Consider the following 26,979-nt stretch of genomic DNA (forward strand, 5'->3'; position numbering starts at 1 on the left):
GAATTTAGATCCCGAGCCTTTAATAACCACTACCTTCGCTCAGTGCCCTCTGTTTTGAGACTCTATAGAAGAACACCTAGGGCTTCCCTGGTGGCGCCGTGGTGAAGAATCCGCCTGTCAATGCAATGCGGGGGACACGGGTTCGAGCCCTGGTCTGGGAAGATCCCACATGCCGTGGAGCAACTAAGCCCATGTGCCACAACGACTGAGCCTGCATTCTAGAGCCCGTGAGCCGCAACTACCGAAGCCCACGCGCCTGCAGCCCATGCTCCGCAGCAACAGACGCCACCGCGATGAGAAGCCCGCACACCGCAACCAAGAGCAGCCCCCGCTAGCCGCCAACTAAAGAAAGCCCGTGCACAGCGATGAAGACCCAGTGCGGCCAAAAAAATAAATACGTAGAACAAATAAGTTCAAACAATAAATAAATAAACATAAATTAAAAAAAAAAAAAACCTAATGCAGGTGGGAAGGTGGGAGGGACACTGTAAAGGTCATCTATGCTACATGTACAAGAACCCCGAGAGCACACCAATAGGTACCACATTTTTCACTGCTGTAGCCGATCATTCCCCCTGTACTACCACACTGTAGCACTCCCTTCCCTCATCTACTGCTATAGTCTCTTTGGAAGGTGTTTCAGAACTCTCGTTGTGAGAGTGCCAGTTGAACTGTCCTCACTTCCTTCATTTATACCAGGATTTAAGACCTTGTGGTCTGAGATCCTGTCCAGAGAGCAAGCAGGCTGAGACTCTGTCTTTGTTGATACATTTCATCAGAAAGGGCTCTACCCCCTCTCCTAGTTCATGGTGTGAAGTGTTCGTAGCCTCTCGGGAAAGTGGGGAGAATTGAAAGGACTCTAGATGAGAATGCTAGGCTTTGTAAAACATTTCAGTGTGTTTTAAAAATAAGACTCATTTTGTATTGGACTTACAACAGTCCTATGAAATACAAAGAAAGCCAAGAATCAGTGACAGGAAATGATCACCAGTAAGAATTACAACAGTCACCGCTTACCTCGTAGCATAGGGCACTGTCCATGGTCCTTAAGAAGAGTTAGCAGAAATGCCTTGCCCATCTTGCCCCTGAACCCCTTGAAAGGTACATGACTGCTGTGTTGGTGTTTAGGGGGAGCATCTCACTTCCCAGGGACTGACTTCTCCCTTGATCCCTTTGTAGTGACGGAGACTTCCCCGGTGATGAACAATTCCCTGGGATTGCGACCTCCGAGCCAGACGTTTCGTGTGACACAAACTCAACAACTCCCCAAGTCCTGCAGTACCAGAAACAGTCACATACTTGAGAGTAACCCACCGTCTGAACTTGGGGACATTTCAGTGACAGCTCCAGTCCAGAGTGCCAGTCGTCTCCTGGCCCTGCCTCCAGCTCCAAGCCAGGGACAAACAGAGAGTAAGAACGTGGATGATATCAAAACCAAGCTTTCAAAGCCTCTGGATGCCTACCAGATCCCAACAGAGAACCAAGATCCTCCACTACGCCCTTTAGGAATCCCTGATATTCACCAGCCGCTGGCCTGCACCGATCCCCTCAGCCAAGAGGAGCAGCCTGGTTCTGAAAATGCTGATCTGAGAGAGAACAGCCGCAGTCGTCAGGACCTAGGGACACTTGAAAATGGGACTGAACCTAGCAGTGGTTTTGCAGACATGACGACACTGGCGGAGGAGAGTCACCTTCCCCAGCTCTTTAATTCTTTGAAAGATCTTGGTCAATCCCAAGGTCCCAACGTGATCAAAGCTAAAGACACCAGAGCCATTAAGGTGAATCAGGTGCAGGAAAAGCCAAGTGTCGTAAAGGTTCCCTCTCATCAACCCAGGAAGAACAAACAGAAAGCCTCTGAGCCTATCAGTGGTGCTCCCAAGGCCAAAAGCCAGCCAAAGAATCCAGAGTGCCTGTTAGGGGGAGAAGTGGTTCTATGCAATGCTGCAGTCAGTGACAGGGCTCCTGTGAACACGGCCAAGCACTCGCAAGGCAAACCTCAGAAAGCTGCATCCAGAAAGGTCAGCAAAACTAAGAGCCACGGGCAGGAAAAGACCAAAAGGAACAGAGGAAGAAACAAGGCTGAAGAGAACAAGCAGTCAGGGAACAAAGTCAAGGCAGAAGAGAAGCCAGCAATCCCCAACACGAAGCGAAAGGAACACCAAACTGAGCTTCTCCAAGAGAGCTTGCAAAAGCCTCGAACCTCCCTTGGCGTGCGCATGCTGGAGTCTGTGAAGGTCCTTCATGCGCTGGGGAGGAAGAATGAGACGAAAACTGGGCTCTCTTCCTGTCGGCTCTTGGGAAATGCAAGCAACCCCAAAGACCCCCAGCCACCCCCAGCTATCCAGCCATGGCGGCATACCCCACGTGAGGGGAAGAGTCCTGAGAAAACGCAGGTCCAAGCCCAGAAACCAGACAGCAGTGCTGAAACAGAGTGTCCCTCTCCATCCCAGTATGAGCGGCCTCCTCCTGGGAAGGTCAAGTTGATACCTCTGCCTTTTTCTGCCTGGGACAAGCCTCAAGCTCGACCCGCTCCTCGGAGGCCACAGTCTCTGGCCTCACGTCGGCCTGCTGGGGCTTACCGTGCCCAGCCTGGTTCTACTGACTCAGCTCAACCTGCTGCAGTCAATTCATCCCAGCCAGCTCCTGCCTCTTTGCCAGGTCCCGCCAAACCAGCTCAGCCAACTGTGACCAACCCAACCCAACCGGCTTGGACCAACCATACCCAGCCCCGTGTCCCTCAGTCCGCTGCTCCTAGGCCTGCACCCTACCAAACTTCATCTGGCGCTTCTCTCCAGCGCGAGCCTGTTCCCCCTGCTGGGACTAAGCGCCAGTCCCCACCCAAGCTCCAAACCCAATTTCTACTCCAAGACTTCAGCAAGCAACGAGTTCCATGGAGGGAACCCAATGTGCCTGAGCCAGTCATGTCAAAGCCCATCGAACAAGAGCAGAGGCCAGAGCGAGAGGCCATGAAGAGGCGGGCTCAACAACAACGGGAGAATGCTGCCAGATACACCTCTTCGGGGAAGCTGCCATTTCTCACCGAGAGGGAAAAACAAATGGAAATTGCTGACTACTACGGATACGTCAAGTGAGAGCTGCTGGGATTCTTGGTGCCACCTTGGCTACCAGCTGTTCTTCCATACATAGGTAAGATAGGTATAGAACTGAATAAGTAAATGGAATACAATGACTAGATGAGTAATAAACCTTAAGAATTTTGAGATGCTGCTAACTGAGGCGTGAGAAAGGAAGGACTGAAAGTTGGATGGGAGAATGAAGGAAAGGGGTAAACACTGAGGAAAGAGGAAGGAACTTGGCCCAGGCCTAGGAAGGCCAACAGAGAGGTATGGATTTAGGAAAGGAAGCAGGAGTGAGGATGAAATGGCAGAAGTAAAAAGCAGGGTCAGAGGTCTGGGTTGAAAGAACACAATTTGAGGAGAGTTGAAAGGGACAGAAGATGAGTCTAGCTTTACTAGGAGAAATAGAAAAAGTCTCTTGGGGACGTTGGCCTTCAGTCTCACAACCACCAGATAGGTATTTCAGAAAACAAGAGGTTCAGGACACATCTCTGAAAGGTCTGAGTTGCCTTATTCAGGTGTGATTATAGTGGGGGAATAGGGAAATCTACCAGAGAAGTGGCAAGGGCTCACAGTTATCCTAGGGGCAGCTGACGACAGGGGCAGAGCCAAGGGAACTGCTGGATCAGGAGGCCCACGAACAAATCAGGGGCATAGCCGCCTGTCACTTCCCTACCGGGAAGGAAGCCAGGTAGATTACTATAACCAAGGCACACTGGGGTCTTTACTGCATGGAGAACTTGGCTCCTGCCCGCAATCCTATGGCTCTGCGTCACACACAGGAAGTAGGGCCTCTGTGCAACCAGAAATGGGAATGGGACTGAAGGAGATTCAGCCCACAAATGTCCGACCACCAGCTTCCACCTCTGCAGCCTGCCACCCTGTGTCTGCTCAACGCATCACAGAAACAAGTTTTCAAGGTGAGTATACAAACGGCAGAGAAAGTTGAAGAATGAGGTCGGTGTTCAAAAATGGGGTCAAATCGACAGCTGGGAAGTGGCGTAGCGACAGGTAGAATTTAGATCCTGAGCCTTTAATAACCACTACCTTCTCTCAGTGCTCTCTGTTTTTAGACTCTATAGAAGAACACCTAGGGCTTCCCTGGTGGCGCCTGCCAATGCAGGGGACACGGGTTCGAGCCCTGGTCTGGGAAGATCCCACATGCCGTGCAGCAACTAAGCGCATGTGCCACAACGACTGAGCCTGCATTCTAGAGCCCGTGAGCCTCAACTACCGAAGCCCAGGCGCCTACAGCCCATGCTCCGCTACAAGAGAAGCCACCGCGATGAGAAGCCCGCACACCGCAACCAAGAGTAGCCCCCGCTAGCCATAACTAGAGAAAGCCCATGCACAGCAATGAAGACCCAGTGCGGCCAAAAAAATAAATACGTAGAATAAATAAGTTCAAACAATAAATAAATAAATAAACATAAATTAAAAAAAAAAAAAAGAACACCTAATGCAGGAGGGAAGGTGGGAGGGCCACTGTAAAGGTCATCTATGCTACATGTACAAGAACCCCGAGAGCACACCAATAGGTACCACATTTTTCACTGCTGTAGCCGATCACTCCCCCTGTACTATACCACACTGTGGCACTCCCTTCCCTCATCTACTGCTACAGTCTCTTTGGAAGGTGTTTCAGAACTCTTGTTATGAGAGTGCCAGTTGAACTGTCCTCACTTCCTTCATTTATACCAGGATTTAAGACCTTGTGGTCCGAGATCCTGTCCAGAGACCAAGCAGGCTAAGACTCTGTTGATATATTTCATCAGAAAGGGCTCTACCCCCTCTCCTAGTTCATGGTGTGAAGTGTTCGTAGCCTCTCGGGAAAGTGGGGAGAATTGAAAGGACTCTAGATGAGAATGCTAGGCTTTGTAAAACATTTCAGTGTGTTTTAAAAATAAGACTCATTTTGTATTGGACTTACAACAGTCCTATGAAATACAAAGAAAGCCAAGAATCAGTGACAGGAAATGATCACCAGTAAGAATTACAACAGTCACCGCTTACCTCGTAGCATAGGGCACTGTCCATGATCCTTAAGAAGAGTTAGCAGAAATGCCTTGCCCATCTTGCCCCTGAACCCCTTGAAAGGTACATGACTGCTGTGTTGGTGTTTAGGGGGAGCATCTCACTTACCAGGGACTGACTTCTCCCTTGATTCCTCTGTAGTGATGGAGACTTCCCCGCTGATGAAAAATTCCCTGGGATTGCAACCTCCAAGCCAGACAGCTTTCCTACGGACTGACAGAGAACTTGTCAAGATGAAACACCAGTCTGCGGGAGAAAGGGAAGAAGAGAATGATGGACATCGTTTCTGGGAAACTATTTTTACATTATGTTTTGTTTGTTCCTGGTAAATAAACTGTCATCTTCTTAACGTTAAAACAAAATCTAAACCACTAAATTCAATAATACAGGAATATAACTTTCGAAAAACATTTCTTTGGCTGCGCAGCATGTGGGATCTTAGCTCCCCAGCCAGGGATTGAACCCACGCCTGCTAGCATTGGAAGCGCAGAGTCTTCACCACTGGACCACCAGGGAAGTCCCAGGAATATCACTTTTAAAGGAGAAGGTATAAACCCCTTGGTTACATGAACTGGAGATTTTTAGTAAGAAGTCAATATATTTGTTGTTAGGCACATTTTATGTTAGGCTGTCTCCCTGCACAGGATGCAGGCGCCTTGAAAATGGAAATCATATCCCTCTAGAGTACGTCCCTCTTCTTTCAGCTTTGCAGTTTGCTGCTCCGCTTGTTCAACCCCACCTAGTAATAACCTATACTTCCCTTGTTCCTGTTTTCCCATCTGGAAAACAGACAAAAGGCAACCAGACAACGCAAAGGTCTCAACAACTAAGGGATATCCAAAACCAGAGATGGCCAGAACTTCTGGATCCCTCATGAAACCTAGCCCGGTGTTCGATACGTAGGTATCATTAATACGTGCGTGTTGACTGAAACAGTTGAAACTCAATTCTTCCACTTCCCAGTTTAGTTTTAGTCCTCATACAAAACCTGATCATCAAATTCCTTAATGCGAGGAATCACAGTGAAAAGTAATATCTGAACTGACTTCTGTCAGATGAGTGAGAACTAAGGTTAATTCAGTGTATCTGAAGCATAGAAAGTGAGGGCACAAGTGGCACAAGATGGGGCTAGAGAAGCAGAGAGGATTGTAGACCACGCAGAGTCATAAAGGCCAACACTGTGTTTTCTAGTCTCAAAACAATGTTTGTGAGCGATGTTTATGAGCAATGTTCCAACTTGCTTTGAAGGTTTCTTGTGTGAAGAATGGATCGGAAGGAAACAAGATATATGGACACTAGTTAGGACCTAGTCGCAACAGACAGGCAAGTTCAGTATTAGGATGTTGAGGAAGAGCTGACAGATTCCAAAGAAATGCAGGAGATAAACTGAAGCGGGCTTAATGGGGTATGAGATGGAGGAAAGGAAGATCTTAGGGAATTCAAGGGTTTACCGCATACATGACCAAAGTCTCAAAGTTAATCATTTGAACATACAGAGGTAGCTCTCCCAAATGACACCGGTTAGGAAGCAACGGTACCCCCTTCAGCATTCCTAGAGAAAACACAAATCAACTGTTTCGATGGAAAATTCGGCGGGACCCTTGATTTCCATGGGAATACACAGAAAAGAGACACTGATCTGGCTTGCAGGTATATTTAGGAAGTTGTTAGCCTGACATCACATACTAGTATCATGTAAGTAGGCCGTCTGAAGTAGGAAGCTTAGGGGAAAAACCTTGAAGAAAACTTAAAAGCTTAAGCCACACCTCTATACTACACCACCTTTCACAATTTCTTCTCAGATAAGCATCATCCCCATCAGTGAAGAAACTCGTATCTCATAATAGGAAAAACAGGCCTAAAGATTCAATGTGTCCCTTTGGAGGTCCCATCTATGCGATATCTTCCTGGGACCAGAAAAGTCCCCAGGAAGATCAATCTTTGCACCCCTGAAAGCTTACCACCAAGGAAAATGACTAGGTCCATAGATTTCCTCCCTCAAACCAGCTTACCTCACACAGAAATCATTAGCAACTCAGCCCTTACTCACATGATCACAGTCACAAGAGTGGTTAGGGAGAAAAGCACTAACCGGGGGAACTAAAACAGAGGCAATCCAGGCCAAGTTGGGCTGGTGGCAGATATCTGCTCCTTACGCTCGGGTGCATAATGCGACTCACCACAATGCCTTTTTCACAGACCCTTTTGAAAGTTTCTCCACAAAATACAACAGCTCAACTTAGTTCATGACGCTTCAAGGTCAACGATCGTCAAGAGAAAAACATGCAATATGTCTTACAATGTTGGATTCCTTACAAATAGGACAAGGAAATAGCCATGTAGACAAAACCAGAGCATTTGAACACATCTGTATTCTACAAACACACCAGTGAATGCTATAAATAAGGTACTATGACATAAAACAAAATGAAAAGTAGATGTGAGACTGTTCTCTTCAGTGTACAGACTTCATGGCAGTTGCTGCACTATCTAGCTACTTATATCTTTAACTCTCTGTTCTGTTAATACAAAATGAGGCCCATGTGTGTCAACTTGTTTCCCACAGAAACCAAAAAATCTACATGCATCTCTTTTCTCCTGTGCCCTTTCACCTTACCTGCTCCCAATTCTCCACCAATGTCCTCCTCTTTCTCTAATTATTCTCCTCTTCATTTTGCTTGGCCTTGCACCCAAGCATGCAAGACAGAGAGTCCTAGAGGTCCAAGATTCGAGAGTGGCTGTTTGCAAGGGGGAGGAGATTACAGTAACTGCCACACTGTATATACTTCTGTGCAAAGAAAAAGGGACAGTGTTCAGAATGTCTCTCACATAGAAAAAGAGCTGGATGGCAGGATACCTGTGTGGCCCAAGGAACTAGAGCTAGCAAATTATGGGCAAAACAATTGCAACCAAAGGCTGGAAGAGGAAAGGTCTGCAACCAGCTCTGTCTCCTAGCTCTCTGGTATTTGCTGCCAACGGGCAGAGTCGATTTCGTGAAGCGTCAAGCACTGAAAAGAAGACTCCTGCTGCTGGAAGTTGACAGGAAGTAACATCCAATGCAAGATCAAGGCTTGTCCTAGAAGCAATGCCCATAATGGAAGGAAAAGAAAAAAAAAAAAAAGAAGAAGAAAGCGGAAGAGAAATGTTAAGTCGCAAGTCCAACCTGGCCCCCAGCCTAGCCCAGCCCAAGGAAGGTAGAAGTCAAAGAGAAGAAACTAAAAATCTTATATTTGTATTTGTATGGAAATATGTATGGAAATATGTTAATATAAATGTTTCAGACAGTACATGAAATTTCTAAAAATCTTATATTTGTATTTGTATGGAAATATGTATGGAAATATGTTAATATAAATGTTTCAGACATTACATGAAATTTCTAAAAATCTTATATTTGTATTTGTATGGAAATATGTATGGAAATATGTTAATATAAATGTTTCAGACATTACATGAAATTTCTAAAAATCTTATATTTGTATTTGTATGGAAATATGTATGGAAATATGTTAATATAAATGTTTCAGACATTACATGAAATTTCTAAAAATCTTATATTTGTATTTGTATGGAAATATGTATGGAAATATGTTAATATAAATGTTTCAGACATTACATGAAATTTCTAAAAATCTTATATTTGTATTTGTATGGAAATATGTATGGAAATATGTTAATATAAATGTTTCAGACATTACATGAAATTTCTAAAAATCTTATATTTGTATTTGTATGGAAATATGTATGGAAATATGTTAATATAAATGTTTCAGACATTACATGAAATTTCTAAAAATCTTATATTTGTATTTGTATGGAAATATGTATGGAAATATGTTAATATAAATGTTTCAGACATTACATGAAATTTCTAAAAATCTTATATTTGTATTTGTATGGAAATATGTATGGAAATATGTTAATATAAATGTTTCAGACATTACATGAAATTTCTAAAAATCTTATATTTGTATTTGTATGGAAATATGTATGGAAATATGTTAATATAAATGTTTCAGACATTACATGAAATTTCTAAAAATCTTATATTTGTATTTGTATGGAAATATGTATGGAAATATGTTAATATAAATGTTTCAGACATTACAGGAAACGTCTAAAAATCTTATATGTTCTGGTATAATGTTATAAGTAATAATCCTAGTTATTACTTTAAAATGTATATCTCAGAAAAAGAGCTTCTTAATCCCTACTTTTCCTCCTTAAAAGCTGCTATCAGTTCACTCAGTAGACACATATGATTTCAGAACAACTGTAATAGTTCAAACTAGATGGCTCTTTCCTTCCTAAGGATTATTAATTAAATAACATCTATATAGCTCTAAGTATATGATACATAAAATAGAATACTCTGTAGAATATAAGTAACTGTTAGTTCATTATATTAATGAGCGTCTGTAAGAAACGTTGCAATGATTTCCCTAATGGAAGAGCCTGGGAGAGGTAAATCAGTCTTCTAGGATTTCCTCCCCAGAGCTCAGAAACTTAGGTGTTGTTTTAGCTCTCCTACACTCTCTTCACCCAACCCCGCCTTCCTGTTGGGGATCGGACCTCCCTACTGGCTAGCTCATACCTTTGAACTGCCTGCTTTGTGACATCACTCTCCTACCAAACCTACTACCACTTGGTAGAGTCTTGGGGTTTCCGTGGAGCTGTTTGGACCAGTAACCAGTGACCTCTGGACTGGACACGTGCGCCGTTCAGCTGCAGCCACTCAGACATCCTCTAGTGTTGTCTCCTCAGCCCTTGTACCTGCAGTTGATGGTTCCTCTTCTCTGACCATGTCAGGTAAGAAAAGACACTTTGGAAAGTTTTGCGTTCGATTTCTTTGGCCCCTAAATTGAGTAGGAGATTCAAAATAGTATGGAATAATGAGGGAAAGTATTGAACTACAAGTCTGGAGACCTAATTTCAGTTTTGACTTTGACGTTTACTATCTGTGTGACTTTGGACAAATCGCTGACTGTCTCACAAAGCCTGCTGCTTTCCTTATCTGTTACGTTAGGCTACCACATTGGGTTGATCACTCTGATCCCCTTCTCTTCCAGTATTGAGCCTTAAAGGGCACCCATGGAGAAAATGAAATCAGAGAGGTACACAAATGTCCACAGCATCTCTATCAGTAATAGTCAAGAAATGGGAAAAAACTCAGATGTTCTTCAATGGGCAAGTGATTAAGCAAAGGGAAGTATAGCCAAACCATGGAATACTACTCAGCAATTAAAAAGAAAGCGGCACTGGGACCTCTCTGGTGTTCCAGCGGTTAAGACTCTGCACTCTCAATGCAGGGGGCCCAGGTTCCATCCCTGGTCAGGGAACTAGATCCCACATGCTGCAACTAAAGACCCGCACAGCCAAATAAATAAATAAATAATTTTTTTTAAAAAAAAGGAGCACTATTGATTCATGCAATTTGGATGACTCTCCAGGGAATTACATTGAGTGAAAAAGGCCAATCCAAAAAGTTACATACTGGGAATTCCCTGGCGGTCCAGTGTTTAGCACTCAGCACTTTCACTACCTGGGCTGGGTTCAATCCTTGGTCGGGGAACTAAGATCGCATAACCGGCAGCGCAGCCAACAAAAACAATTTTTTTTACTTAAGAAAAAAAACAAGGTTACACACTATATGATTTTATTCACATAACATTCTTTTTTTTTAATTAATTAGTTAATTTATTTTATTTTTGGCTGCGTTGGGTCCTCGTTGCTGCGTGTGGGCTTTCTCTAGTTGCGGCGAGCGGGGGCTACTCTTTGTTGCAGTGCGCGGGCTTCTCGCTGCGGTGGCTTCTCTTGTTGCAGAGCACGGGCTCTAGGCACGCGGGCTTCAGTACTTGTGGCACGTGGGCTCAGTAGTTGTGGCTCCCGGGCTCTAGAGCGCAGGCTCAGTCGTTGTGGCGCATGGGCTTAGTTGCTCCGCGGCATGTGGGATCTTCCCGGACAAGGGATCGAACCCATGTCCCCTGCAATGGCAGGCAGATTCTTAACCGCTGCGCCACCAGGGAAGTCCCACATAACATTCTTGAAATGACAGGTTGCCAGGGACAGATAGGGCCGGGGGAGTGGGAGATGGGCCATCTTCCCCAGGGGGTATTTTCCCTTCATCATCTGCATAAAAACTTTATTGCAACTTTATCCACTGCACTATCAGATCATTATGATTTGGTGGGGAGTGGGGGAGCAGCAGTGGCTATAAAATGGCATCAGGAGAGATCCTGTGGGATGGAAATGTTCTATATCTTGACTGTGTCAATGGCAATACCCAGGTTGTGACAGTATACTATGGTTCTGTAAGATGTTACCATTGGGGAAAACTGGGTAAAGGACACACAGGAGCTATCTCACTATTATTTCTTACAACTGCATGTAAACCTACAATAATCTGTAAGCAAAAAGTTTAATCAGAAATGAAGGCAACACATGCCTCTTGTAACAAGTAAAACAATAGTCTGTGGTCAATCTCTTTCTCTACCCGTCCCATTCCCTCCCTCTTGAGATCACCATGCAAACTCACTGCTCATACAAACAGGCATGCATTTAATACTTTCTGTTTACTGTATCAAAATGGGATCATACATACTACATATTACCCTGCAGCCTACCTTCTTCACCCATCATCCCTATATCATAGACAGCTTTAAAAAAAAACAAAAATTTGTTTTAAGTGCCAAGCAGGATGGCAGGTATAGAAATTTTCTGACTAGGGCAAATCTGACAAATGTTTACCGTGCTAATGTGCCATAGCTCAGCCAGGTGCATTCAGTGAGAGCACAATATGCAAGTAGCATTCTAAAGAGATCTGCAAAAAATGCAAGGTCTTCAGCAGCTCTTCGAGGATCCCATCCCCCTCTCTGCCTCCTCCATGGAACCATCCCATGGAGGTTTAACAGTTTAACTCCATTTGCCCCCTCCTGCTGTTTGTGCTTTTGTTGTATACTTCTGTTCTACATCTCCACAAGACATTATTATTGTCATTTATTTACAAACTAACATATAAATATAAAGGTGTATGTACCTGGGTATATGTACATGTATATATTAAACACACACACACACTTTAAGTGCTCTTTGTTCTTTCCTGCAGTTCTGTTCTTTTTTTTTTGGGGGGGGGGGCAAGTTTTTATACTGGTAAAGTTCTGTACTATTAGAAATATAAGATTTGCAAAGAAAAATGAGACTTGAGGATTATCTGTGGAGCTTATCCTCATTCTCCTGCTGACGCATTATGTGTTTATAACTTGAGAACTGCAGATAAATACAAACTGGTCTTCTCCATACTTGCTCACTAAGGAATTCCTCATTTCTAGGAAACGTCTATTTCAAGGAAAGGAAACAAACAAAAACACCTAGTGCACTAGATGATTAAAAGGTACACATTTTATAGCCTGAGTTCGAGAAAAAAATTACCCAAGAAACGGCCTTTTTCCCTAGGAGCCAGCTTCTACTAGGGGAGTCTAGGGTTCCCTAGGCAAAGAAAAAAAACTTGCCAGTTTAAACAGAATAACAGAAACGTTCAGCCAATCAAGTACACAGAGCTCATCACTTGCAGTGAGGAATGAAAGGCCTGTATCAACAGAAAAAATAAATGGCACAGGCAACGTCTGCAACAGAAAACAAACAGGAAATCCTTTAAAAAGCCAAAATTGCAAATCCAGATGAACAGGGTATGAAATTACACGCCGGGCAATGCACCTGTTAAAGGAAAAGAGGCGCACGCCAAGTCTGAAGTCTTAAGAATTCGGTGTTTAACACTCCTTCTGCATGCTGCCCAGCAGAAAACTCGGGTCCTGGCTTAAGCCACAACGCACACTTCATTTAAGGAGGTGAACTGCTTGGTCTGACTCAGTTTCTTATTCTGTAAAATGAATGCAACACAGCTGTCGTGAGTCCCCAAAGAATTCTGCACAAACGCTTTGTAACTCCGAAGTGCTGTGCAAATCAGAGCAGCCCTTCTCTCCTTCACATTCGTTTGACTTAGAATTTCAGAAGTTTAGCTGAAAATATAGACGGCTCGGAAGCAAGGGACTGAGAGTGGCCCACACAGGTGGACAGAAATGCAGAAACTGGAGCACCTCATACAAACCACAAGAGAACACGTTCACGTGCACACGTTGTCAGTAACAGAAAACGCCACCGGTAGCAACCGTAAACCACTGAGAGGACCAGCAACGACATGTGTCCAAATCCAGCCGGCAGCACAGCCTCGTCGGCGGCAGTGCCTTAAACACAGCTCCCCGCACTCCGCGGCCTAACAAGATCCACTTTTTCAAAAAAGTTTAGCAACTTGCCAAGTACACTGGCATAGTTCACCTTTTTTAATTGCTAAGCAAACATGCAGGGGAGTTGAGACAATCAAGGGAATGTTCAGCCTTCCTCAAAAATAAGATCCAGGAAATTCACGTTTTGCTTGAACACTTTCATGTCTAAAACTGATCACAAACCTCTGTTTGATGTTGTCTTCTCGCTGCTGGCCAATGAGCCCGGGAAAGACAACGAATTCTTTCCAACAGGGAGGGCTCTCTGCACTCTTCAGCTAAACCAGCGAGGCTTTACCACCGTCACGTTTAAAATAATGAGGAGGACGCCTCGATGGAGTTTACCGGGCTGCGCTAATCACGAGGGGCCTCGGGCGCCCAGAGCGGGTCCCAGCGCCGGTGGCCGCGGGACCGGACCCCCTCCCCGGGACGCGGCCGCGGGACAGGACGCCCCCCAGAACCCCTGCCCGGGACGCAGCCGCGGGACAGGACGCCCCCCAGAACCCCTGCCCGGGACGCAGCTGCGGGACAGGACGCCCCCCAGAACCCCTGCCCGGGACGCGGCCGCGGGACACGAAGCTCCCCCCTCCCCAGGAACCCCTCCCCAGAGCGAGCGCGAGCCTCGCCGCCGTCACGCGGCACCCGCCGCGCTCACCGCGGGACGGGAGCCCCCTCAGGCCGACTGGCCCCCGCCCGCCGCCCGGCCTCCCTCCGGCCCGCGCCGCCCGCCGCGCTCACCGCGTTTTTCTTCGGCACCATCCTGTCTGTCTTCTTGGCAGTGCGGACCACCTCGTCCTCCACGGCCCCGGCAGGCCTGCCCCGCGCCGGGCCGCGGGGGACGGGAAACGAGCGGAGCTGGCGGGGCGGCGGGTAAACCCAGCCGTCGGCGAGGGCCCTCAGCAGGAGTGACCGAGGCGCTTCCTCACTCACGACGACTGCGACGGCGGGGGCGGCGGCGGCGGCGGCGCTCCTCCCCCGCAGGCAGCGCCAATCGAGCTCCCAGCTCGCGGCGGCGGCGGCGGCGGCGGCGCTCCTCCCCCGCAGGCAGTGCCAATCGAGCTCCCAGCTCTGTTCTTTTTTTTTTTTTTTTTTGAATACCCATGCCTCAACATGGCAAATTCCACAATACCCATGCCTCAACCTCCCTATCTATAAAGGAGTTAACCACACCAGCGCTAACCATTACTTGCCTCCTGGTAGCTTGTGAGTGTTAATTAGTATTTGTAATAAATACACAGATCATCAGTTGAAAGAAACAAGGAAAACTACAGCGTTATTATTATTGCCTTGTTGCTAGAGCTAAACACCAGAAATCAACATAAATAACTTATGTACACCAAGAATGTAGGGTTTGAATATGTACTTTGAAAGGCAATCATATAATTAGTTGTTTTACCTCTAACTGCTTTTCCTTTTTTTTATTTTTTAATTTAAAAAAGCAATACAGGGACTTCCCCGGTGGTTCAGTGGTAAAGAATCCGTCCTGCAATGCAGGGGACGCGGGTTCGATTCCCAGTCGGGGAACTAAGATCCCACATGCCGCGGGGCAACTAAGCCCTCGCGCCAAACTACTGAGCTCGCACACCTCAATGAGGTAGCCCACGTGCAGCAAACTACAGAGCCCACGCGCTCTGGAGCCTGCACGCCACAACTACAGAGCCCACGTGCCACAACTAGAGAGAGAAAACCCGCACGCCATAACTAGAGAGACACTCTCATGCTGCAACGAAGAGCCCGTGCGCCACAACGACAAAAAAGATCCCACATGCCTTAACGAAGGTCCCGCGTGCCGCAACTAAGACCCAATACAGCCAATCAACCAATCAATCAATCAATCAATCGATCAAGTGGGGCGGGGGGAGCAATACAGGAATTTCCCTGGCAGTCAAGTGGTTAAGACTCCAAGCTCCCAATGCAGGGGGCACGGGCTCGATCCCTGATTGGGGAACCAAGATCCCACATGTGGCACAGCGTAGCCAAAAAAAAAAAAAAAAAGCAACACATACCATACGGCATTTATCCCAGAGAACGCATGTTCGCACAAAAAAAGGTACACAAATGTCCACAGCATCTCTATCAGTAATAGTCAAGAAATGGGAAAAAAAACTCAGATGTTCTTCAATGGGCAAGTGATTAAACAAACTGAAGTATAGCCAAACCATGGAATACTACTCAGCAATTAAAAAGAAAGCGGCACTGGGACCTCTCTGGTGTTCCAGCAGTTAAGACTCTGCACTCTCAATGCAGGGGGCCCAGGTTCCATCCCTGGTCAGGGAACTAGATCCCACATGCTGCAACTAAAGACCCGCACAGCCAAATAAATAAATAAATAAATAAATAATTTTTTTTTAAAAAAAGGAGCACTATTGATTCATGCAATTTGGATGACTCTCCAGGGAATTACATTGAGTGAAAAAGGCCAATCCAAAAGGTTACATACTGGGAATTCCCTGGCGGTCCAGTGTTTAGCACTCAGCACTTTCACTACCTGGGCTGGGTTCAATCCTTGGTCGGGGAACTAAGATCGCATAACCGGCAGCGCAGCCAACAAAAACAATTTTTTTTACTTAAGAAAAAAAACAAGGTTACACACTATATGATTTTATTCACATAACATTCTTTTTTTTTAATTAATTAGTTAATTTATTTTATTTTTGGCTGCGTTGGGTCCTCGTTGCTGCGTGTGGGCTTTCTCTAGTTGCGGCGAGCGGGGGCTACTCTTTGTTGCAGTGCGCGGGCTTCTCGCTGCGGTGGCTTCTCTTGTTGCAGAGCACGGGCTCTAGGCACGCGGGCTTCAGTACTTGTGGCACGTGGGCTCAGTAGTTGTGGCTCCCGGGCTCTAGAGCGCAGGCTCAGTCGTTGTGGCGCATGGGCTTAGTTGCTCCGCGGCATGTGGGATCTTCCCGGACAAGGGATCGAACCCATGTCCCCTGCAATGGCAGGCAGATTCTTAACCGCTGCGCCACCAGGGAAGTCCCACATAACATTCTTGAAATGACAGGTTGCCAGGGACAGATAGGGCCGGGGGAGTGGGAGATGGGCCATCTTCCCCAGGGGGTATTTTCCCTTCATCATCTGCATAAAAACTTTATTGCAACTTTATCCACTGCACTATCAGATCATTATGATTTGGTGGGGAGTGGGGGAGCAGCAGTGGCTATAAAATGGCATCAGGAGAGATCCTGTGGGATGGAAATGTTCTATATCTTGACTGTGTCAATGGCAATACCCAGGTTGTGACAGTATACTATGGTTCTGTAAGATGTTACCATTGGGGAAAACTGGGTAAAGGACACACAGGAGCTATCTCACTATTATTTCTTACAACTGCATGTAAACCTACAATAATCTGTAAGCAAAAAGTTTAATCAGAAATGAAGGCAACACATGCCTCTTGTAACAAGTAAAACAATAGTCTGTGGTCAATCTCTTTCTCTACCCGTCCCATTCCCTCCCTCTTGAGATCACCATGCAAACTCACTGCTCATACAAACAGGCATGCATTTAATACTTTCTGTTTACTGTATCAAAATGGGATCATACATACTACATATTACCCTGCAGCCTACCTTCTTCACCCATCATCCCTATATCATAGACAGCTTTAAAAAAAAACAAAAATTTGTTTTAAGTGCCAAGCAGGATGGCAGGTATAGAAATTTTCTGACTAGGGCAAATCTGACAAATGTTTACCGTGCTAATGTGCCATAGCTCAGCCAGGTGCATTCAGTGAGAGCACAATATGCAAGTAGCATTCTAAAGAGATCTGCAAAAAATGCAAGGTCTTCAGCAGCTCTTCGAGGATCCCATCCCCCTCTCTGCCTCCTCCATGGAACCATCCCATGGAGGTTTAACAGTTTAACTCCATTTGCCCCCTCCTGCTGTTTGTGCTTTTGTTGTATACTTCTGTTCTACATCTCCACAAGACATTATTATTGTCATTTATTTACAAACTAACATATAAATATAAAGGTGTATGTACCTGGGTATATGTACATGTATATATTAAACACACACACACACTTTAAGTGCTCTTTGTTCTTTCCTGCAGTTCTGTTCTTTTTTTTTTTGCGGGGGGGGGGGCAAGTTTTTATACTGGTAAAGTTCTGTACTATTAGAAATATAAGATTTGCAAAGAAAAATGAGACTTGAGGATTATCTGTGGAGCTTATCCTCATTCTCCTGCTGACGCATTATGTGTTTATAACTTGAGAACTGCAGATAAATACAAACTGGTCTTCTCCATACTTGCTCACTAAGGAATTCCTCATTTCTAGGAAACGTCTATTTCAAGGAAAGGAAACAAACAAAAACACCTAGTGCACTAGATGATTAAAAGGTACACATTTTATAGCCTGAGTTCGAGAAAAAAATTACCCAAGAAACGGCCTTTTTCCCTAGGAGCCAGCTTCTACTAGGGGAGTCTAGGGTTCCCTAGGCAAAGAAAAAAAACTTGCCAGTTTAAACAGAATAACAGAAACGTTCAGCCAATCAAGTACACAGAGCTCATCACTTGCAGTGAGGAATGAAAGGCCTGTATCAACAGAAAAAATAAATGGCACAGGCAACGTCTGCAACAGAAAACAAACAGGAAATCCTTTAAAAAGCCAAAATTGCAAATCCAGATGAACAGGGTATGAAATTACACGCCGGGCAATGCACCTGTTAAAGGAAAAGAGGCGCACGCCAAGTCTGAAGTCTTAAGAATTCGGTGTTTAACACTCCTTCTGCATGCTGCCCAGCAGAAAACTCGGGTCCTGGCTTAAGCCACAACGCACACTTCATTTAAGGAGGTGAACTGCTTGGTCTGACTCAGTTTCTTATTCTGTAAAATGAATGCAACACAGCTGTCGTGAGTCCCCAAAGAATTCTGCACAAACGCTTTGTAACTCCGAAGTGCTGTGCAAATCAGAGCAGCCCTTCTCTCCTTCACATTCGTTTGACTTAGAATTTCAGAAGTTTAGCTGAAAATATAGACGGCTCGGAAGCAAGGGACTGAGAGTGGCCCACACAGGTGGACAGAAATGCAGAAACTGGAGCACCTCATACAAACCACAAGAGAACACGTTCACGTGCACACGTTGTCAGTAACAGAAAACGCCACCGGTAGCAACCGTAAACCACTGAGAGGACCAGCAACGACATGTGTCCAAATCCAGCCGGCAGCACAGCCTCGTCGGCGGCAGTGCCTTAAACACAGCTCCCCGCACTCCGCGGCCTAACAAGATCCACTTTTTCAAAAAAGTTTAGCAACTTGCCAAGTACACTGGCATAGTTCACCTTTTTTAATTGCTAAGCAAACATGCAGGGGAGTTGAGACAATCAAGGGAATGTTCAGCCTTCCTCAAAAATAAGATCCAGGAAATTCACGTTTTGCTTGAACACTTTCATGTCTAAAACTGATCACAAACCTCTGTTTGATGTTGTCTTCTCGCTGCTGGCCAATGAGCCCGGGAAAGACAACGAATTCTTTCCAACAGGGAGGGCTCTCTGCACTCTTCAGCTAAACCAGCGAGGCTTTACCACCGTCACGTTTAAAATAATGAGGAGGACGCCTCGATGGAGTTTACCGGGCTGCGCTAATCACGAGGGGCCTCGGGCGCCCAGAGCGGGTCCCAGCGCCGGTGGCCGCGGGACCGGACCCCCTCCCCGGGACGCGGCCGCGGGACAGGACGCCCCCCAGAACCCCTGCCCGGGACGCAGCCGCGGGACAGGACGCCCCCCAGAACCCCTGCCCGGGACGCAGCTGCGGGACAGGACGCCCCCCAGAACCCCTGCCCGGGACGCGGCCGCGGGACACGAAGCTCCCCGCTCCCCAGGAACCCCTCCCCAGAGCGAGCGCGAGCCTCGCCGCCGTCACGCGGCACCCGCCGCGCTCACCGCGGGACGGGAGCCCCCTCAGGCCGACTGGCCCCCGCCCGCCGCCCGGCCTCCCTCCGGCCCGCGCCGCCCGCCGCGCTCACCGCGTTTTTCTTCGGCACCATCCTGTCTGTCTTCTTGGCAGTGCGGACCACCTCGTCCTCCACGGCCCCGGCAGGCCTGCCCCGCGCCGGGCCGCGGGGGACGGGAAACGAGCGGAGCTGGCGGGGCGGCGGGTAAACCCAGCCGTCGGCGAGGGCCCTCAGCAGGAGTGACCGAGGCGCTTCCTCACTCACGACGACTGCGACGGCGGGGGCGGCGGCGGCGGCGGCGCTCCTCCCCCGCAGGCAGCGCCAATCGAGCTCCCAGCTCGCGGCGGCGGCGGCGGCGGCGGCGCTCCTCCCCCGCAGGCAGTGCCAATCGAGCTCCCAGCTCTGTTCTTTTTTTTTTTTTTTTTTGAATACCCATGCCTCAACATGGCAAATTCCACAATACCCATGCCTCAACCTCCCTATCTATAAAGGAGTTAACCACACCAGCGCTAACCATTACTTGCCTCCTGGTAGCTTGTGAGTGTTAATTAGTATTTGTAATAAATACACAGATCATCAGTTGAAAGAAACAAGGAAAACTACAGCGTTATTATTATTGCCTTGTTGCTAGAGCTAAACACCAGAAATCAACATAAATAACTTATGTACACCAAGAATGTAGGGTTTGAATATGTACTTTGAAAGGCAATCATATAATTAGTTGTTTTACCTCTAACTGCTTTTCCTTTTTTTTATTTTTTAATTTAAAAAAGCAATACAGGGACTTCCCCGGTGGTTCAGTGGTAAAGAATCCGTCCTGCAATGCAGGGGACGCGGGTTCGATTCCCAGTCGGGGAACTAAGATCCCACATGCCGCGGGGCAACTAAGCCCTCGCGCCAAACTACTGAGCTCGCACACCTCAATGAGGTAGCCCACGTGCAGCAAACTACAGAGCCCACGCGCTCTGGAGCCTGCACGCCACAACTACAGAGCCCACGTGCCACAACTAGAGAGAGAAAACCCGCACGCCATAACTAGAGAGACACTCTCATGCTGCAACGAAGAGCCCGTGCGCCACAACGACAAAAAAGATCCCACATGCCTTAACGAAGGTCCCGCGTGCCGCAACTAAGACCCAATACAGCCAATCAACCAATCAATCAATCAATCAATCGATCAAGTGGGGCGGGGGGAGCAATACAGGAATTTCCCTGGCAGTCAAGTGGTTAAGACTCCAAGCTCCCAATGCAGGGGGCACGGGCTCGATCCCTGATTGGGGAACCAAGATCCCACATGTGGCACAGCGTAGCCAAAAAAAAAAAAAAAAAGCAACACATACCATACGGCATTTATCCCAGAGAACGCATGTTCGCACAAAAAAAGGTACACAAATGTCCACAGCATCTCTATCAGTAATAGTCAAGAAATGGGAAAAAAAACTCAGATGTTCTTCAATGGGCAAGTGATTAAACAAACTGAAGTATAGCCAAACCATGGAATACTACTCAGCAATTAAAAAGAAAGCGGCACTGGGACCTCTCTGGTGTTCCAGCAGTTAAGACTCTGCACTCTCAATGCAGGGGGCCCAGGTTCCATCCCTGGTCAGGGAACTAGATCCCACATGCTGCAACTAAAGACCCGCACAGCCAAATAAATAAATAAATAAATAAATAATTTTTTTTAAAAAAAGGAGCACTATTGATTCATGCAATTTGGATGACTCTCCAGGGAATTACATTGAGTGAAAAAGGCCAATCCAAAAGGTTACATACTGGGAATTCCCTGGCGGTCCAGTGTTTAGCACTCAGCACTTTCACTACCTGGGCTGGGTTCAATCCTTGGTCTGGGAACTAAGATCGCATAACCGGCAGCGCAGCCAACAAAAACAATTTTTTTTACTTAAGAAAAAAAACAAGGTTACACACTATATGATTTTATTCACATAACATTCTTTTTTTTTAATTAATTAGTTAATTTATTTTATTTTTGGCTGCGTTGGGTCCTCGTTGCTGCGTGTGGGCTTTCTCTAGTTGCGGCGAGCGGGGGCTACTCTTTGTTGCAGTGCGCGGGCTTCTCGCTGCGGTGGCTTCTCTTGTTGCAGAGCACGGGCTCTAGGCACGCGGGCTTCAGTACTTGTGGCACGTGGGCTCAGTAGTTGTGGCTCCCGGGCTCTAGAGCGCAGGCTCAGTCGTTGTGGCGCATGGGCTTAGTTGCTCCGCGGCATGTGGGATCTTCCCGGACAAGGGATCGAACCCATGTCCCCTGCAATGGCAGGCAGATTCTTAACCGCTGCGCCACCAGGGAAGTCCCACATAACATTCTTGAAATGACAGGTTGCCAGGGACAGATAGGGCCGGGGGAGTGGGAGATGGGCCATCTTCCCCAGGGGGTATTTTCCCTTCATCATCTGCATAAAAACTTTATTGCAACTTTATCCACTGCACTATCAGATCATTATGATTTGGTGGGGAGTGGGGGAGCAGCAGTGGCTATAAAATGGCATCAGGAGAGATCCTGTGGGATGGAAATGTTCTATATCTTGACTGTGTCAATGGCAATACCCAGGTTGTGACAGTATACTATGGTTCTGTAAGATGTTACCATTGGGGAAAACTGGGTAAAGGACACACAGGAGCTATCTCACTATTATTTCTTACAACTGCATGTAAACCTACAATAATCTGTAAGCAAAAAGTTTAATCAGAAATGAAGGCAACACATGCCTCTTGTAACAAGTAAAACAATAGTCTGTGGTCAATCTCTTTCTCTACCCGTCCCATTCCCTCCCTCTTGAGATCACCATGCAAACTCACTGCTCATACAAACAGGCATGCATTTAATACTTTCTGTTTACTGTATCAAAATGGGATCATACATACTACATATTACCCTGCAGCCTACCTTCTTCACCCATCATCCCTATATCATAGACAGCTTTAAAAAAAAACAAACATTTGTTTTAAGTGCCAAGCAGGATGGCAGGTATAGAAATTTTCTGACTAGGGCAAATCTGACAAATGTTTACCGTGCTAATGTGCCATAGCTCAGCCAGGTGCATTCAGTGAGAGCACAATATGCAAGTAGCATTCTAAAGAGATCTGCAAAAAATGCAAGGTCTTCAGCAGCTCTTCGAGGATCCCATCCCCCTCTCTGCCTCCTCCATGGAACCATCCCATGGAGGTTTAACAGTTTAACTCCATTTGCCCCCTCCTGCTGTTTGTGCTTTTGTTGTATACTTCTGTTCTACATCTCCACAAGACATTATTATTGTCATTTATTTACAAACTAACATATAAATATAAAGGTGTATGTACCTGGGTATATGTACATGTATATATTAAACACACACACACACTTTAAGTGCTCTTTGTTCTTTCCTGCAGTTCTGTTCTTTTTTTTTTTGCGGGGGGGGGGGCAAGTTTTTATACTGGTAAAGTTCTGTACTATTAGAAATATAAGATTTGCAAAGAAAAATGAGACTTGAGGATTATCTGTGGAGCTTATCCTCATTCTCCTGCTGACGCATTATGTGTTTATAACTTGAGAACTGCAGATAAATACAAACTGGTCTTCTCCATACTTGCTCACTAAGGAATTCCTCATTTCTAGGAAACGTCTATTTCAAGGAAAGGAAACAAACAAAAACACCTAGTGCACTAGATGATTAAAAGGTACACATTTTATAGCCTGAGTTCGAGAAAAAAATTACCCAAGAAACGGCCTTTTTCCCTAGGAGCCAGCTTCTACTAGGGGAGTCTAGGGTTCCCTAGGCAAAGAAAAAAAACTTGCCAGTTTAAACAGAATAACAGAAACGTTCAGCCAATCAAGTACACAGAGCTCATCACTTGCAGTGAGGAATGAAAGGCCTGTATCAACAGAAAAAATAAATGGCACAGGCAACGTCTGCAACAGAAAACAAACAGGAAATCCTTTAAAAAGCCAAAATTGCAAATCCAGATGAACAGGGTATGAAATTACACGCCGGGCAATGCACCTGTTAAAGGAAAAGAGGCGCACGCCAAGTCTGAAGTCTTAAGAATTCGGTGTTTAACACTCCTTCTGCATGCTGCCCAGCAGAAAACTCGGGTCCTGGCTTAAGCCACAACGCACACTTCATTTAAGGAGGTGAACTGCTTGGTCTGACTCAGTTTCTTATTCTGTAAAATGAATGCAACACAGCTGTCGTGAGTCCCCAAAGAATTCTGCACAAACGCTTTGTAACTCCGAAGTGCTGTGCAAATCAGAGCAGCCCTTCTCTCCTTCACATTCGTTTGACTTAGAATTTCAGAAGTTTAGCTGAAAATATAGACGGCTCGGAAGCAAGGGACTGAGAGTGGCCCACACAGGTGGACAGAAATGCAGAAACTGGAGCACCTCATACAAACCACAAGAGAACACGTTCACGTGCACACGTTGTCAGTAACAGAAAACGCCACCGGTAGCAACCGTAAACCACTGAGAGGACCAGCAACGACATGTGTCCAAATCCAGCCGGCAGCACAGCCTCGTCGGCGGCAGTGCCTTAAACACAGCTCCCCGCACTCCGCGGCCTAACAAGATCCACTTTTTCAAAAAAGTTTAGCAACTTGCCAAGTACACTGGCATAGTTCACCTTTTTTAATTGCTAAGCAAACATGCAGGGGAGTTGAGACAATCAAGGGAATGTTCAGCCTTCCTCAAAAATAAGATCCAGGAAATTCACGTTTTGCTTGAACACTTTCATGTCTAAAACTGATCACAAACCTCTGTTTGATGTTGTCTTCTCGCTGCTGGCCAATGAGCCCGGGAAAGACAACGAATTCTTTCCAACAGGGAGGGCTCTCTGCACTCTTCAGCTAAACCAGCGAGGCTTTACCACCGTCACGTTTAAAATAATGAGGAGGACGCCTCGATGGAGTTTACCGGGCTGCGCTAATCACGAGGGGCCTCGGGCGCCCAGAGCGGGTCCCAGCGCCGGTGGCCGCGGGACCGGACCCCCTCCCCGGGACGCGGCCGCGGGACAGGACGGCCCCCAGAACCCCTGCCCGGGACGCAGCCGCGGGACAGGACGCCCCCCAGAACCCCTGCCCGGGACGCAGCTGCGGGACAGGACGCCCCCCAGAACCCCTGCCCGGGACGCGGCCGCGGGACACGAAGCTCCCCCCTCCCCAGGAACCCCTCCCCAGAGCGAGCGCGAGCCTCGCCGCCGTCACGCGGCACCCGCCGCGCTCACCGCGGGACGGGAGCCCCCTCAGGCCGACTGGCCCCCGCCCGCCGCCCGGCCTCCCTCCGGCCCGCGCCGCCCGCCGCGCTCACCGCGTTTTTCTTCGGCACCATCCTGTCTGTCTTCTTGGCAGTGCGGACCACCTCGTCCTCCACGGCCCCGGCAGGCCTGCCCCGCGCCGGGCCGCGGGGGACGGGAAACGAGCGGAGCTGGCGGGGCGGCGGGTAAACCCAGCCGTCGGCGAGGGCCCTCAGCAGGAGTGACCGAGGCGCTTCCTCACTCACGACGACTGCGACGGCGGGGGCGGCGGCGGCGGCGGCGCTCCTCCCCCGCAGGCAGCGCCAATCGAGCTCCCAGCTCGCGGCGGCGGCGGCGGCGCTCCTCCCCCGCAGGCAGTGCCAATCGAGCTCCCAGCTCTGTTCTTTTTTTTTTTTTTTTTGAATACCCATGCCTCAACATGGCAAATTCCACAATACCCATGCCTCAACCTCCCTATCTATAAAGGAGTTAACCACACCAGCGCTAACCATTACTTGCCTCCTGGTAGCTTGTGAGTGTTAATTAGTATTTGTAATAAATACACAGATCATCAGTTGAAAGAAACAAGGAAAACTACAGCGTTATTATTATTGCCTTGTTGCTAGAGCTAAACACCAGAAATCAACATAAATAACTTATGTACACCAAGAATGTAGGGTTTGAATATGTACTTTGAAAGGCAATCATATAATTAGTTGTTTTACCTCTAACTGCTTTTCCTTTTTTTTATTTTTTAATTTAAAAAAGCAATACAGGGACTTCCCCGGTGGTTCAGTGGTAAAGAATCCGTCCTGCAATGCAGGGGACGCGGGTTCGATTCCCAGTCGGGGAACTAAGATCCCACATGCCGCGGGGCAACTAAGCCCTCGCGCCAAACTACTGAGCTCGCACACCTCAATGAGGTAGCCCACGTGCAGCAAACTACAGAGCCCACGCGCTCTGGAGCCTGCACGCCACAACTACAGAGCCCACGTGCCACAACTAGAGAGAGAAAACCCGCACGCCATAACTAGAGAGACACTCTCAGGCTGCAACGAAGAGCCCGTGCGCCACAACGACAAAAAAGATCCCACATGCCTTAACGAAGGTCCCGCGTGCCGCAACTAAGACCCAATACAGCCAATCAACCAATCAATCAATCAATCAATCGATCAAGTGGGGCGGGGGGAGCAATACAGGAATTTCCCTGGCAGTCAAGTGGTTAAGACTCCAAGCTCCCAATGCAGGGGGCACGGGCTCGATCCCTGATTGGGGAACCAAGATCCCACATGTGGCACAGCGTAGCCAAAAAAAAAAAAAAAAAAAGCAACACATACCATACGGCATTTATCCCAGAGAACGCATGTTCGCACAAAAAAAGGTACACAAATGTCCACAGCATCTCTATCAGTAATAGTCAAGAAATGGGAAAAAAAACTCAGATGTTCTTCAATGGGCAAGTGATTAAACAAACTGAAGTATAGCCAAACCATGGAATACTACTCAGCAATTAAAAAGAAAGCGGCACTGGGACCTCTCTGGTGTTCCAGCAGTTAAGACTCTGCACTCTCAATGCAGGGGGCCCAGGTTCCATCCCTGGTCAGGGAACTAGATCCCACATGCTGCAACTAAAGACCCGCACAGCCAAATAAATAAATAAATAAATAAATAATTTTTTTTTAAAAAAAGGAGCACTATTGATTCATGCAATTTGGATGACTCTCCAGGGAATTACATTGAGTGAAAAAGGCCAATCCAAAAGGTTACATACTGGGAATTCCCTGGCGGTCCAGTGTTTAGCACTCAGCACTTTCACTACCTGGGCTGGGTTCAATCCTTGGTCGGGGAACTAAGATCGCATAACCGGCAGCGCAGCCAACAAAAACAATTTTTTTTACTTAAGAAAAAAAACAAGGTTACACACTATATGATTTTATTCACATAACATTCTTTTTTTTTAATTAATTAGTTAATTTATTTTATTTTTGGCTGCGTTGGGTCCTCGTTGCTGCGTGTGGGCTTTCTCTAGTTGCGGCGAGCGGGGGCTACTCTTTGTTGCAGTGCGCGGGCTTCTCGCTGCGGTGGCTTCTCTTGTTGCAGAGCACGGGCTCTAGGCACGCGGGCTTCAGTACTTGTGGCACGTGGGCTCAGTAGTTGTGGCTCCCGGGCTCTAGAGCGCAGGCTCAGTCGTTGTGGCGCATGGGCTTAGTTGCTCCGCGGCATGTGGGATCTTCCCGGACAAGGGATCGAACCCATGTCCCCTGCAATGGCAGGCAGATTCTTAACCGCTGCGCCACCAGGGAAGTCCCACATAACATTCTTGAAATGACAGGTTGCCAGGGACAGATAGGGCCGGGGGAGTGGGAGATGGGCCATCTTCCCCAGGGGGTATTTTCCCTTCATCATCTGCATAAAAACTTTATTGCAACTTTATCCACTGCACTATCAGATCATTATGATTTGGTGGGGAGTGGGGGAG

At 47.1% G+C, this 26,979-nt stretch overlaps 1 protein-coding gene across 1 annotated transcript in view; it reads right to left on the reverse strand.

Annotated features, from left to right (window-relative positions):
• LOC103001698 (uncharacterized) overlaps positions 1–14,406 on the reverse strand; it is a 187,293-nt gene extending 172,887 nt beyond the window's left edge. Inside the window, exon 1 of the mRNA XM_057557855.1 lies at positions 14,126–14,406. The gene's annotated coding sequence lies outside the window, so the exon portion shown is untranslated. The remainder of the gene's footprint in view (positions 1–14,125) is intronic.
• Positions 14,407–26,979: the final 12,573 nt, after the last annotated feature.

Source organism: Balaenoptera acutorostrata, chromosome 12, assembly GCF_949987535.1.
Source record: "Balaenoptera acutorostrata chromosome 12, mBalAcu1.1, whole genome shotgun sequence".
NCBI lineage: Eukaryota > Metazoa > Chordata > Mammalia > Artiodactyla > Balaenopteridae > Balaenoptera > Balaenoptera acutorostrata.